The 10,869-nt window shown below is 41.1% G+C and overlaps 1 protein-coding gene across 3 annotated transcripts in view; it reads right to left on the reverse strand.

Annotated features, from left to right (window-relative positions):
• SEC22A (SEC22 homolog A, vesicle trafficking protein) overlaps positions 1-9,800 on the reverse strand; it is a 74,238-nt gene extending 64,438 nt beyond the window's left edge. For 2 of the 3 annotated variants that reach the window (XM_047790704.1, XM_047790686.1), the window contains exon 1: positions 9,723-9,800. The gene's annotated coding sequence lies outside the window, so the exon portion shown is untranslated. Of the gene's footprint in view, positions 1-8,883; positions 9,270-9,722 lie in introns of all 3 variants that reach the window. The other variant, XM_047790694.1, reaches the window with a different exon arrangement.
• Positions 9,801-10,869: the final 1,069 nt, after the last annotated feature.

The raw sequence follows: 10,869 nt of genomic DNA on the forward strand, positions 1-10,869 counted from the left end.
AATAACATACTATGCTTTTCTTCACAAATTAGCTATTTAAGAAAACACCTGCTTTATCACAACACTGTAAATTATACTCAATAAAACTTTAAAAAATGAACAAAATAAAATTTAAAAAAAATACCTGCTTCTTTCCAGCACTTCCACAGGTATATGTGGAAGTAAATATTGGAATAAACACCATTCCCAAAACAATTTAGTGATATTCAACAAGAATTTTAAAATATTTATGATCTTTGACCACAATAAATTTAAGTACATGACCCTATCCTAAAGAAAATAATAATGATTTAGACAAAATTTTAAACAGAAAGACATTTTCTTCATAGAAATAACAGAAAACAATCTAAACTTCAACAATAGGCGAATGGTTAAAGAAATCATGGTACACCTCTATGATGAAATATAATGCAACTAAAAGTTACATTTGTGAAATAGTTTAATGGGGTAAAATGTTTCTATGTTACGAAGAAAAAAAGCTGGATCAAAACTGCATGTGTTAAACCCAAGCACCTATGGCCAGCTAATGTGACGAAGGAAGCGAGAACATACAATGGAGAAGTCTCTTCAATAAGTGATGCTGGAAAAACTGGACAGCTGCATGCAAAAGAATGAAATTAGAGCACTCTTTAACACCATACACAAAAATAAATTCAAAATGGATTAAAGACCTAAGACCGAACACTATGAAACTCTTAGAGAAAAACACAGGCCGACCACTCTTTGACATAAACCACAGCAGTATCTTTTCAGATCCACCTCCTAGGGTAATGACAATAAAAACAAAAATAAACAAATGGGACATAATTAAACTTAAAAGGTTTTGCACAGCAAAGGAAACCATAAACAAAAAGACAACCCACAGAATGGGACAAAATATTTGCAAATGAAGCAACTGACAAGGGATTAATCTCCAAAATATATAAGCACCTCCTGCAGCTCAATACCAAAAAAACCAAACAACCCCATCCAAAAATGGGCAGAAGATCTAAATAGGCATTTCTCCAAAGATGACATACAGATGGCCAAAAAACACATGAAAAGATGTTCAACATCATTAATTACTGGAGAAATGCAAGTCAAAACTACTATGAGGTATGATCTAACACCAGCCAGAATAGCCATCATCAGAAAGTCTACAAATAATCAATGCTGGAGAGGGTGGTGAGAAAAGGGAATCATCTTACACTATTGGTGGGAATGTACACTGGTGCAACCACCATAGAAAAACAGTGTGGAAGTTCCTCAAAAAACTAAAAATAGAACTATCACACCATCCAGCAATCCCACTCCTGGGCATCTATCCAGAGAAAACGGTAATTCAAAAAGATACATGTACCCTAATGTTCATTGCAGCTCTATGTACAACAGTCAAGACATGGAAACAACTAAATGTCCATCAACAGAGGAGTGGATAAAGAAGATGTGGTACATATATATAATGGAATATTACTCAGCCATTAAAAAGAATGAAATAATGCCATTTGCAGCAACATAGATTGACCTAGAAACTATCATACTAAGTGAAGTTAGACAGTGAAAGACAAACATCACATGATACCACCTATATGTGGAATCTTAAAAAAAAAAAAAAAAGGATACAAATGAACTTATTTGCAGAACAGAATCAGACTCTCAGACTGAAAAACTTATAGTTTCAAAGGGGACAGGTGGGAAGGCATGGGAGGGATGGACTGAGGGTTTGGGACTGATGATATATGCACACTGAGGTATTTGGAATGAGTGGACAATGGGGTCCTGCTGTACAGCACAGAGAACTCTCTCTATGGGAGAGAATGGATATGTATGTCTGGGTTACTTTGTTGTAGAAACTACAGCAGAAATTATAACAGCCTTGTAAATTAACTATACTTCAGTAAAAATAGTCTCATGAGAAAAAAAAATGAGTATGTTTTCCATAAAGACACAGAGAAGGGAGAGATAAATGGAGAAATAGATTCTACAAGGAAACATGACAAAATTAGAATGCTTATCTCTAGGAAATAGTATCATGGGGAGTTCCCATCGTGGCGCAGTGGTTAATGAATCCGACTAGGAACCATGAGGTTGCGGGTTTGGTCCCTGCCCTTGCTCAGTGGGTTAACAATCCGGCGTTGCCGTGAGCTGTGGTGTAGGTTGCAGACGCGGCTCGGATCCCGAGTTGCTGTGGCTCTGGCGTAGGCCGGTGGCTACAGCTCCGATTCGACCCCTAGCCTGGGAACCTCCATATGCCGCGGGAGCGGCCCAAGAAATAGCAACAACAACAACAACAACAACAAAAAAGACAAAAAAAAAGAAATAGTATTATGGGTAATTGCTATCATTTTATAATTTCCTAAATTTCTATAATATTCCACAATAGGCACATATTCCTATTATAATCAGAAAAAAATAAATCTTAATGCTAAAGGAATACTAGTTTTAATATTCTCAATCTTTTTATCAAAAAGAAAATCATAATGACCTCTTTTATTATATTCTAATCATGCTTTATAAAAATAGATAAAAGGACTGCATAGGCCTAGGTCTGAAAGAAATTAGGTAAGCAGTCAAACTTTGATTAAAAAAAATACACACAAGGAGTTGCCATCGTGGTGCAGCAGAAACAAATCTGACTAGGAACAATGAGGTTGCAGGTTCAATCCCTGGCCTTGCTCAACCGGTCAAGGATCCGGTGTTGCCATGAGCTGTGGTATAGGTCGCAGACGTCGCTCACATCTGATTTGCTGTGGCTCTGGTGTAGGCCAGCAACTACAGCTCCGATTAGACTCCTAGCCTGGGAACCTCCATATGCCGTGGGTGCGGCCCTAAAAAGACAAAAATAAAATATAAAATAAAATAAAATAAAAATACACACACACACACACAGTGGTTCTCAAATTTTAGCCTTTATAAAAACCATTGGAATTTTTCTTAGAAATGCAGACTTCTGGGCCCACTCTCCAAAAATTCTGATCCACTGACCATGGAGTGGGACTTGAGAATTTTCCATTTTTAGAAAATTCCCCAGATAAGTACTGTTTATTGTCTAAGGCTCATACTTTGATAAACACTGAATTAAAACATTTTCACAGTCTGAAATTAAAGTGATAATGCTTTCTTGTCAGGCCATAGAACACAATGCCACTAAAACTTCTTCACTAGCAGTAGGCACAACTGATAAAAATTGAAAAGTTTGCTAAAAATTTCATAGGCTTTTTTCAAGATATTGTATCTCAGAGATTAAATTAATGCTTACCTGCTAAGCTCAACTAGGAAAATATTACCTCACTCCAAAAACGAAAAACTGAGTGAGTAATGTATCAAAAAAATGACAAAATCTACTGGTACCAAGTTTGGAAATCAGTGGTCCCTAGTTTTTGTTGCAGTGTCAAATCGAAATCTGAGTGCTCATTCATGACGTTAACTGATTAACAATAAAAATTAATCTAAATATAAAGCTAATGCATTAAATTTACCTCCCTTGTTCCTTTTTTCATGAGGAAGAAAGAGGAAAAGCTAGGTATTAATGTCATTACCCTTTAATATTTTTCTCCTCCTTTTTTTTTTTTTTTTTCTTTTTATGGCCACGCCCGCAGCACACTTCAGGCTAGGGGTTGAGTCACAGCTGCAGCTGCGGGCCTACACCACAGCCCCACAGATCCAAGCCACAACTTCGACCTACACCACAGGTTGTGGCAACTTGGGATCTTTAATCCACTGAGCGAGGCCAGGGATGGAACCCAAATTCTCACCGAGACTTGTTGGGTCCTAAACCCACTGAGCCACAGTGGGAACACCCCTCCATTTATTTAGAAGGAAAAAAACCTACCAGGAATTAAATTAGCCCTAACCATAATGGAACCTTTGAACAAAAGTTCCAACATGACATATCCAAATCATTTTTCCCCCCTTTGGCAGCATCCATGGCATGTGAAAGTTCCCCAGCCAGGGATCAAACCTGTGCCACAACTGTAACCAGAGCTAAAGCATTAACAATGCTGGATCCTTAACCTGCTGAGCCAAGACGAAACTCCCCAAATCAATTTTTTTTTCCTACTTAACCAATTTCTTTTTTCTTCTAAAAGCAGTAGCAAGAGAAAACTGTGATCACTCAAGGGATGTCTATACTCTAAATCGCTTTTAAAAATTGTTACGTTTCATTTATTTATTAAACCACAATTGTAACATTTAGCCTACGTTTAAGAAATTAGAAAAAATGTCTTACTTCATACCCTCACACATTTATTATTTAAATATAAAACTTTGTTTTTCCAGAAATATACAGCAATACAATGACTACTCCTGGGAACTGACATGAGAGCAAGGTTGTGACTTAAAGTTCCCAAACATTCATATTCTTAGTAGTATTTAAAACTAGACTGCATTGGAGTTCCCTTCCCGGCTCAGTGGTTAATGAATCTGACTAGGAACCATGAGGTTGCAGGTTCAATCCCTGGCCTTGCTTAGTGGGTTAAGGATCTGGCGTTGTCATGAGCTGTGGTGTAGGTCGCAGACGCAACTTGGATCTGGCATTGCTGTGGCCCTCAAGTAGGCTGGCAGGTATAGCTCCAATTAGACCCCTAGCCTGGGAACCTCCATATGCCTTGGGGGTGGCCCTGGAAAAGACAAAAAAATTTTTTAAAAAATTAGACTGCATTCTTTATGTCTGATTTTTCTAGGATTGCAACAGAAATACTAAGAATAATCTTTATTATAGGCTGCTAATTTTCATGTAATCATCAAAGTTACTCTTTTCTTTTTTATGACTTGAAAGATATGATTCACATTTCCTAAAACATATACTGGCCAAAGAATAACAACATACACATTCCATTCATTTAACAAACATTTACTGAGTACATACTGTATGCCAGAGACTATATCAGACATTAGGAATAGATAGTTCCTACCACCAAGTAGCATTGGTCCAGAATTCAAGGAATTCAGATGGAAAAATCAAACACAACACAAGCTATGTTGCCTACCATTTTACCAACTGGAAAACTAGAGTTAAGCAAACCTGCCTTTCACATATTCCTAATAGACACTCTGGGGCTTGTAACCAAAAGCACAACACAGCAGTGAGATTTCCTGTCTAAATTCTTAAAAGACTGTTAGAGAATTGCTTCTATTTATCAGTAGATAAGATTTTTTTGAGGAGAAAAATTGAATTTCTTCCAGAGTCATTTGACCTAGCATCCAAACCAGTGAACTAGTGAAAGAAACTGAGATGACTATCCAATGCACAGGGCAAGGCTTGATTATTTTGTAGATAAAACTCAATTCCCTTAGAAAAAGCAATCTCTCCTTTATCAACTCAATAAATATACCCCCCTTTTTCTTTTTACTTTGAATTCTTACTAGTTTCTTAAAAAACAGACGCATTCCAATCTTATCTGGACTACAGTTGTAGAAAAAGGAATCTGTCAACATCAAGGCCAAGCTAGGATTAGAAGACAGGGATGCCTTAAGAGTCTAGCCAAGGGGGTGGTTGGAAAAACCAAGGAACTGAGAAAAAGAAGAAATTAAAACACTTGCATGGGAGATTCAAGATCAGTTGTAGTTTCATCAGGGCCACAGATACATTTTTAGGCCACTGGTCCATTTTCCCTCATCTTTAACACAAAAAATATAACATATACCTTTTTTTTTTTTTGTCTTTTGTCTTTTCAGGGCTGCACCTGTGGCATGTGGAGGTTCCCAGGCTAGGGGTCTAATCAGAACTACAGCTGCCAGCCTACACCACAGCCACAGCCACGCCGGATCTGAGCTGAGTCTGCAACCTACACCACAGCTCAAGACAACACCGGATCCTAACCCACTCAGCAAGGCCACGGATTGAACTCGCAACTTCATGGTTCCTAGTCGGATTTGTTTCTGCCGCACCACGACGGGACTCCCAACACATGCCTTTAGACTGCAGCAGAAAACTGCTAGGGAATCTGAGTGTTGGCCTGTATACCCTTTCCCCAACAGCAACTGCTAGAGGAAAAAGCCCCAATTAGAATCCACATTTATGTAAAGGGTAAACATCTATGTAAAGGCTGAGGAAAATAAACTCCCACAATGCCAAGCTCCTATAGCAGTAATTAATTAGCAAACTTTTAGACCTAAGATAACAAGAAGCTGATCTCTTCTTCAGAACTTTGCAGCATAATGACTGTGGGCCCAAGGTCTCAAGAGAGACAATCTCTCAAAAAGCAGTAAACGAAATCCAACACATAAGTACATTTTATATTCACTTTCCAGTAAGATGCTTTCATAAATGCCTCGTTTAAGGTAAAAACAGTTTATAATGGGTTAATCACTCATACTTTATTTTACTCCATTATTTCCTAAACTTTAGTCATCTAAGTACTATATTCAGAGGTCTTACCACATTTGCATTCCTCCTGTACTATTATTTACCTAATATGGGCCTCTCAGTTAATTTATTTATTTAATGTCTCTTTTTTAGGGCCACACCTGCAGCATATGCAGGTTCCCAGGCTACAGATCAAATCAGAGCTATATCCGCTGGCCTATGCCACAACCACAGCAACAGTGGATCCAAGCCCTGTCTGTGACCTAGACCACAGCTCACAGCAACACCACATCCTTAATCCACTGATCAAGGCCTGGGATTGAACCTGCATCCTCATGTATACCAGTCAAGTTGTAACCATGATGGTAACGCCTATATATATTTAGTTAGTTAGTTATGCTTAGCAACAGTACCTGTGAAATCAGTTTTGAGGTGTTAGGCTCCTCCCCTAATTTACTTAAAATACACAGAGAACTTCTTTTGTTTCATTCAAGTGTGTATGCAAATTTCTACAGATTTTTTGTTTTGTTTTTTGTTTTTTTTTTAGGGCTGCACCCACAGCATATGGAAGTTCCCAGGCTAGGGGTTGAATCAAAGCTACAGCTGTTGGCCTAGACCACAGCCACAGCAACATGGGATCCAAGTTACATCTGTGTCCTACACCACAGTTCACGGCAATGCCGGATTCCTAACCCACCTAGCAAGGCCAGGGATCAAACCCACATCCTCATGGATACTAGTCAGATTCATTTCTACTGCACCACACTGGGAACTCCCTAGAGAATTTTTTAAAATACAATGATGGCTCTGGAGAATTTTTTTTTTCTGCTGCTTTTTCTAGGGCTGCACCCACAGCACATGGAGGTTCCCAGGCTAGGGGTCTAATCAGAGCTGTAGTCACTGGCCTATACCAGAGCCATAGCAATGCCAGATCCGAGCCACGTCTGCAACCTACACCACAGCTCAGAGTAACACCGGATCCTTAACCCACTGAGCGAGGCCAGGAATTGAACCTGAAACCTCATGGTTCCTAGTCGGATTCATTTCCACTGAGCCATGACGGGAACTTCTAGAGAATTTTTTTTAATGTTCATCTGGTTATCATTCAAATTATCCTACCCATCCGACATTACTAATGTTTGGGAAAACACAACCTCGGTACATACTACTTTATTAAAAGTGGGTACATACTATTTTATTAAAAGTGCTAGCTGAGATCTGTGGGAATTGGGGAGTAATTTGGGGAGAAAACTATACTAATTGTGATGCACAGGGTATGAACAAGATTGAGTGAAAAGGAGAGGACTCTACACAGCCACAGGTTAGCAGGAAGGCACTTAGGAGACAGCTTGAAGAGAAGGGGAAAGGGTATCAAGAACAACCAGAGTGCCTTTGGCAGCTTTGCCTGTGCCCCCATGCTACCAGCAGCCCTTTGTATTTCTATTACAGATGCTTGTATTGCACAGTATGTAAAGACTTCAGGCTCCAGAGTACATTATACTTACATCTGGGAAGAGGGCCTCCAAAACCTACACAAATATGTCAACCATTTGTGTAACACCTCATAGTTCATAAAGAATGCGTTGGTATAAACTCCATTTTACAAATGTGGAAACTGAGGAACTCTTTCGCAATGTCACACTGCTAATACATGGCAGAACTGGTGCTTAAACCTAAGTCTCTTGTATCTCTACATCAACTGTGCTCCTCCTATATCCAACCAGGGCAAGAACTCAGTAACAGAGAAACTAGCTACTCATTTTGAAATAATAATAACAGCTTGTGGTTAAGAAACAGTGTAATATTGTAGTTAGCATGATGAACTCTGAAATCAGACTGCCTGGGTTGGAAAACTGGTTCCAAATTGGGCAGGCTTTGTCTTTTTATGTTTAATACTCCAATCTATCAATTGTGGCTATCAACAGTATCTATCTCACAGTGTTATTTTAAAGATATTAATGGTATATACCTCATAGGAACACATAAGAAACCCGAAACATCACCTTTTTGACTAAAAGTGCAATATTAAGTGTTTTCTATTATTATGTATTGACTGCCCTCTATTTACCAGACACTTCATACACGTTACTTCATTTAAGCTTCTCAATAAGCTGCATTACCAGTTTGATTTTACCTGAGGATATTCAAACGTAGAAAAATATTTTATTCAACCCCTAAACTAGCAAGTGACATATTTAAACTCATGCATAACTCTACCCTAGAGGGATTACCTACCTCTCAACATATTCAGGCTTCCAACACATAGACAGAAAGATCACAGTCAACCCCCTAGGCTCCGTTCATACATCAGTACAAAATATACTTAGATTTTTAAAGCCTCACTCATGCACACAAACACATACAAAGCAATAAACCAACATCATGGTTCTCAACACAGGAAATGCTCAGATGTCCCTTAAGTTAGCGCATGGTCACAGATGTCAGATTCAAACACTCAACTACAATCCAGAAACTGCAGGTATTGTTTTCAGTATAGACTCATTCTTTAATATCTTAGCAGTAAGCAAATGCAAGTAACCTGAAATGTGATTCAGAGAGTTTAAAACAAAACAAAACAAAAAAATTGGCTGTTCCACCTGTTAGCTGGGATCCCAACATCTCCCGCCTGGTGGCTGACACTTTAGCCCTGGGCTTTGCCTTTGCAGCAGAGGCATGGGAGGAAATGGTTCTCAAGCTCTCCCACTTCCCCAGGTGGATAATCCAGGAAACTAAGGAGAAAAGGCCAAAGCTGTTTTCACTGGCAGAGAGATTAACGCCGGCTGGGTTTCAGCCTCCTATTTCGGTTCTTCCACCTGCCAAGGCAATTGCTCGGATCTCCTTTATGCCACATCGTTTCGCAAAGTGCCATTATCAGGGCCTTAAAAGTTGCCATGAGCCAACATGGCCAAATTTCTGGATTCAGTGCTCATTCAATGTCACAAAAGGCAAAGAAAGTAAGCCACGAGTTCAAATTCCACCTTGCCTAAAAGAAATAGGAAATGTCATGTCGAGCTCTCAGGGTCACCTAAACAGCCCAGGAAGACCCCCGGGTTTCTGAATGCCCACCTCCCGGCCCCCCTACAGCTGGCAGCCCATAGCGACTTTCTCTCCTCCTCGGGCCCCCTGCCCAAGCTGCCCCATACACCCGCGGGTCAGCCGAAGGGCAACCGCCATCCACGCGGGCCCACGCATCCCTCAAGCTGGAGGGGACAAAGTCCCCGAGATCCCGACCCTCCAAAGCTCTGCGGCTCGGACGACTCCCGGCTCCCGCCCACACGCCACAAGCCTAGTTCTCGCCGGGGGTCAGTAAGCCTGTGTTCCCGAGGGCGAGTGCCGGGGCTGTGACAGGCGACGAGGAGAGCGAAGGGGCGGGCCGTCAGGGGTTCGAGCGACCCTGAGAAGGAAGAAACAAGGACTGAGAGGGGCACGGCAGTACCTGTCGAGCCGGGACCCGCCGCTCCGAGTGACGCGACCCGCACTGCATTGTGGGGCCGGGGAGTGGCCTTTCCGCGGGGCAGTCCCGCGTGCAACGTGGCTGGCGCCCGGCGAGATCAAGCCCCGCCTTCGTTCCTTGAGCTTGCCCAAGCCAATCAGGTTCTGGGGCAAGGACACACACTGACCCGCCCCCTCCAGGGCAGATTGGCAGCTTTTCAAGCTCCTGCGCCTAAGGAGCGTAAACTCAATTTAGATTAGGCTGTCCCTCACGAGTAAGGCTGATCTCTCCCACCTGCTACCTGTGTCTGCAGGCAGTTCGTTTTTCACGCGGCCCTACAGCAAACATCGAAGGAACAGCAACGAAATCCCCCTCTAAGTGAATAAAAACGCCACACAGGAGCAGGAACCTAACCTTGGCAAAGAAGTGCCAGATGCTGTTTCTGCGGCCCCTTCTAACTTTGGCATCAGTCATGCATTATTAAACAAGCACTGCGTACCACGTGCTGAGCGCGGTATTAACCATTGCGTTCCAGAAGTGAACTTAACACGATGGAATCTAAAGTGTGATAGGAGCAAGAGATGTTAAAGCACAAATCTTTCCGTAATTATAAATTGTAATCTGTTCTACGAAGGAAAATTAGTGGGAGCTGTGATAGATTAATCAGGATTGTCAGGGAAGAGTGCTTTGAAGAAGTGCCTTTTAAGCTTCCGGGCATATGAAAGAGCCTTAAAGAGTGTTGCAGGTGGGGAACATTATGTTTAAGGCTGTTGGGGCAGGAAAGACCTTGATGTGTTCCAGGAACTGAAAGGAAGTCAGTATGTTTGAGGTGTAGGGTGTAAACCTGAGCCGAGTTGAGGCAGAGGCCAAACCATGCGGGCTCTTATTGGCCACATTATAGATTTTAGACTGTATTTTGTAACATATCCTAAGGTCAATGGGCAGCCAAGAGAGTGTTAAGTGGGATATGATTTACATATTTAAAAGCTCACTTAGACTGTTTGTGGGGAACAGTTTGGAAGAGGGCAAAGGGGGTTGCTAGAAGTTCATTTTTTTTTTGTCTTTTGTCTTTTTTGTTGTTGTTGCTATTTCTTGGGCCGCTTCCGCGGCATATGGAGGTTCCCAGGCCAGGGGTCTAATCTGAGCTGTA

The sequence above is a fragment of the Phacochoerus africanus genome, chromosome 1 (genome assembly GCF_016906955.1).
Source record: "Phacochoerus africanus isolate WHEZ1 chromosome 1, ROS_Pafr_v1, whole genome shotgun sequence".
Taxonomy (NCBI): Eukaryota; Metazoa; Chordata; class Mammalia; order Artiodactyla; family Suidae; genus Phacochoerus; species Phacochoerus africanus.